Genomic DNA, 4,270 nt, shown 5'->3' with positions numbered 1-4,270 from the left:
AAAATGCTAATCGTACTCACGTACTCTCTTTCCTCTTTAGTACCATTGTTTGTTTGCTGTCTCTTAGAAAAACCACCTGAACTCTTCCCTGGAATGAATTGAGGAAGATGAACAAATTACTTATGTAAACATTTATTCTTTCAACCCTGAGTGCCTGCTACATATGAGAAACTTGTCATAGTGACTTTGCCGCTCTGATAATAAAGCAAGCCATTAGCGTTTGTGAGTTTCCCTTCACAGCTTAGTAATGAGGGCTGGCCCTCAGGATCCTAGGTTCTCTGGTGGTTTGTGGTTCTAAGAACAAGGAGAAGCTGAAGCAGTCAGCATTCTGCCTGTTTTTAACTTTTTTACTGCTGAACACAAAGGCCTTTGTTAGCTCTTTTTGTTTCATAGCAAGCAGAATAGGTACCATCTTTGTGTGTGTGTGTGTGTGTGTGTGTGTGTATGTGTGTGTGTATGTGTGTATGTAAGGAAGACTATTCTTGCTGGGTGTGGTGGCACACACCTTTAATCCCAGCATTTGTGAGGCAGAGGTAAGTGAATATCTGTGAGTTCAAGGCCAGCTTAGTCTACATAGTGAGTTCCAGGCCATCTGGGGCTACAGGGAGACCTTGTCTCAAAAAGACAAAAAAGGAGATTATTATTATTTTAAAAATATTCCTGGGCTGGTAAAGTGCTTGCTGCACAAGCATGAGGACCTGAGATCCATCCCCAGAATCCTACCTAAAAAGTCAGAAGTCACATGTGTAATCTCATGCTGGGAGGCAAAGACAGGCAAATCCCTGGGACCACTAGCCAGTCAACCTAGCTTACTTGGTGAGCTTCAGGTCAGTTGGTGGGAGACCCTTTCTCAAAAAAAACAAGATGGAGAGTTTTTGAAGAGTGACATCTGAAGTTGACCTCTGACCTCCAACTGCACATGTATATGTATACATGTACACTCCCACATAGACACATGTGCTCTCATACCTGTACAAACATATATACCCACATCCACACATGTACACACCCACCCACACCTTGAAAGGAATTCCCATATGTGAAAGGGAGACTGTAAGAAGTGGAAGACCATCCTGTGACTTCCCTCTGTTCCTGAGGTGGTTCCCAAGATCACCTCTTCCCAGTGAATGACATGGAAACTCACTGCCCTAAAGCCAGTTCCCCAAGGTCTAAGTTTTCAATCATTCCATGTTTCTGTGTAAATGATACTGCTGTTGGGAAACTGAATTTAGGAAGTAGATGTTTAAGGGTGTGTGAATCCAAGTAGACCTAGGGACATGATAAATGGATAGAGAAAGAGAGAGGCCTTTTTCCCATATGGACAGAATGGGAAATAGGTGTGACCCAGAGCTGTGCACACAGCTCAGCAGACCCCAACTTTAACTTCACTATTTTTCTAGAGTGAGGGGTAGATTTGGGGATTTGGTGTTTGTAATGGAGAGACTGACTCCTGGGCTTGTTTTGAAACAAGAATGGATGGGTAGGGAGGGAGGGTGAGAGAGAAAGGGCGTACCAGTCTTCACTCCTGGGGTCTGGTGGGCAGGAAATGAAGCAGAGTCACTGGGAGCCTGTGATGGATGGCCAGAGGGGCCTCTTGTCCTTGCACTGTATCTGTTCACATTGGGTTGGCTTTGGAAGTCCTCGTCTGCAAACCACAGGGGCTGGGTTAAGGTTCTAAATCAAGCATTTCTCTGTTCAGTGCCTTTGGTGCCTGTGAAGTGCTTAAGCACTGAGTGAAGAGAAAACAACCCTAGTTCTTACTTAAGTCAGTAGAGCATAACGTTTGCTTATGGCTGTTAGGAAAATGACTTTGCACTTCACACACACACACACATGCATACACCACACACACACACCACACACACTACACACACACACACCACACACTATGCACACACGCACACACACACCACACACTACACACACATGCACACACACACGCACACACACATGCATACACCATACACACACCACACACTATGCACACATGCACACACACATGGGCACACCACACACACACACACACACACACACACACACACACACGTGCGCCTCCCGATTTCTTTCTGATGACTAAAAGTGGGCTGTCCCTTTCCCACTGTGGCGAAGGCTGCTGTCTAGTTGAGTTGCTTCTGTAGCAGGAACAGTCAGTGTCATTAATTTTCTTCTGCACCGTGTGGGCTGTAGAACATGATGGATCACATTGCCACTTCAAAACGGGAGTCTTCCGAGGCAGGTGGGTGAGTGGGCTGGCGAAACGCTTTGGAGAGTTAATGTGCTGGTGTTGTTAGCAGCAGAACCGCCCTCGGGTGGATGGATGGCATTTTGGAGTAGCTTGAGTGTGCGGGGCTGGAACTGCAATGCTGATAGAAAGAAAGGGATAGGGAGAAACTAAAGGCAGGAAGGGACTCCACCTCTGCCATACAGCCGAACCTGAGACCAATTTTGGCTCCTACTTCATAGTGTAGCAAGGGCTGATTGGTGCACGACTGGAGGACCACCCAGGATGGAAAAGGGACTAGAGATCATGCTGTATGTGGAAGAGATCAAAGATCAAGCTTATTTAATGACAAAGAGCAATATCTTTCATGTCTGTGTCCTATTTATTAACTTCTCTTCTTTAAAGGTTGCTATAGGGAAAGGTTTAGAATCATTCCATGTGGCTTCCAAGGAGGAGCTGCAGCCTATTTTAGGTCTGAGAGAGCTGTTTAAAAAGAATGGGCAGCTTTTGAGAAAGTAAATTTCTTCTCAAGCTGGTGCTTCAAGGGGGATGTACAGACCAGGAAGCATTTAGCCCAGATGACCTCTACAGGCCTTTAGACACTGACAAAGATCCCTGGCATTTCATACACTTCCTTCCTGTCTCCAATAACAAATCATGGGTGATTTCTGGCATTGCTGAAACTACACAGCCTACCAGAGACAGAATCTAGTTTTCTGTGGAAATGGGATCATGAGAGAATTGGTCTTCCCCCTGCCCCCTTTAAGAAATTAAGGGATTAAAAAGAACCATATTTTCTGTGTAGTTGTGGCTTAGGAGAAAGACCACAGAACTTAGAATCTAAATAAGATTCTATTTCAAAGATTTACTTTTTATTTGATACCTGATTTTTAAGTAATAAATTGGAGCAGTTACAAGCATTAAATGAGATGATATGTGGACAGTGCTAGAGGCAGGACTTGGGGACAGAAGTCATTCAACAAGTGGAAGTTACTCTCCCAGACAATGAAAAGTAGCAGAGTTGAGGTTAGGATCAACTTAGAGACAAGATTGGTTCATAAACACAGAAACTCTTTATATTAGTTGCCTAGAGCCACTGTGATAAATGACCAGAAATGTGGTGTCTTAAAACAGTAGAAATTTATTCTCTTAATTCTAGAGGGCAGAAGTCTGACAGCAAGATGCCCAAGGGCTGTGTTCCCTCCTAAGGACTTGTGGGTGGATCCCTTCTTGCCTCTCCAGCTTCTGGTAGCTACCAATACTTCTTAGCTGTGGTTGCATCATTCCTGTCTCTGCCTCTGTCTTTGCATAGTCTTCTCTACAGCCTGTGTCTTTTCTTTGTCAAGGGCAAGGTTGGCTCATAAACATAGAAACCCTTTGTATTGGTTTCTGGGTTGGGTTTCACATAAGAAAATGTCTGCTTCTGGGTTTAGATAAAGGAAGGCAGTGAAAGGAGGCAGAATTGTATTGTGGGTCTACAGTGTCTCCTTAGCTGTTTGTTTGGCACAAAGTTGGAAATGACAATCTAATAAACACTAGTTACCATGCCCAGTGATCTACCCTCTGAAGCTAACCTACTCATGTTCATTGTGATTCTCCACAGACAAAGATAATATAGCCTTGAACTCAGTTGTAAATATAGCTGAGGATTCCATTTGGAGTCTAACCTATATCCTTCCTCAGAGTTAATAAATGTCCGTCTAAGTTACCAAACTAGGTGGGGGTAAGGAAAGAAGGCTTCTGGAAGTTTTGTTTGCATAAAGGACCCAGGAGATCATTGGAGAGAAATTCACTTCAGTGGAAAGATGAAGATAGATGATATGCCTGACCCTACAGCTTCAGAGGAGAGGTTGGGTTCTAGTTCTGGGAGGCATCTTATTCTTTTTTATTTTTATTTTAAATAAATAATCTATTGAGAATTTCATACATGCATATAAGGTGTTTGATCAAATCCATGCCCACTCCCTCGTCTACAACTCCTCCCATATCTCCCCATCACTTTTTTCTGATAACTTCATGTATTCTTTCTTTGATTTATTTATTTTTTTC

At 43.6% G+C, this 4,270-nt stretch overlaps 1 long non-coding RNA gene across 1 annotated transcript in view; it reads left to right on the top strand.

Moving 5' to 3' along the window:
* Positions 1 to 2,102: 2,102 nt before the first annotated feature.
* The window catches only part of LOC103742360, a 14,288-nt gene continuing 12,120 nt past the window's right edge, over positions 2,103 to 4,270 (top strand). The window contains exon 1 of the long non-coding RNA XR_607621.2: positions 2,103 to 2,236. This is a non-coding gene — a long non-coding RNA (uncharacterized LOC103742360). The remainder of the gene's footprint in view (positions 2,237 to 4,270) is intronic.

The sequence above is a fragment of the Nannospalax galili genome, unplaced genomic scaffold (genome assembly GCF_000622305.1).
Source record: "Nannospalax galili isolate Female #2095 unplaced genomic scaffold, S.galili_v1.0 scaffold359, whole genome shotgun sequence".
NCBI classification, from domain to species: domain Eukaryota; kingdom Metazoa; phylum Chordata; class Mammalia; order Rodentia; family Spalacidae; genus Nannospalax; species Nannospalax galili.
This window is presented reverse-complemented; position numbering and strand designations above follow the sequence as displayed.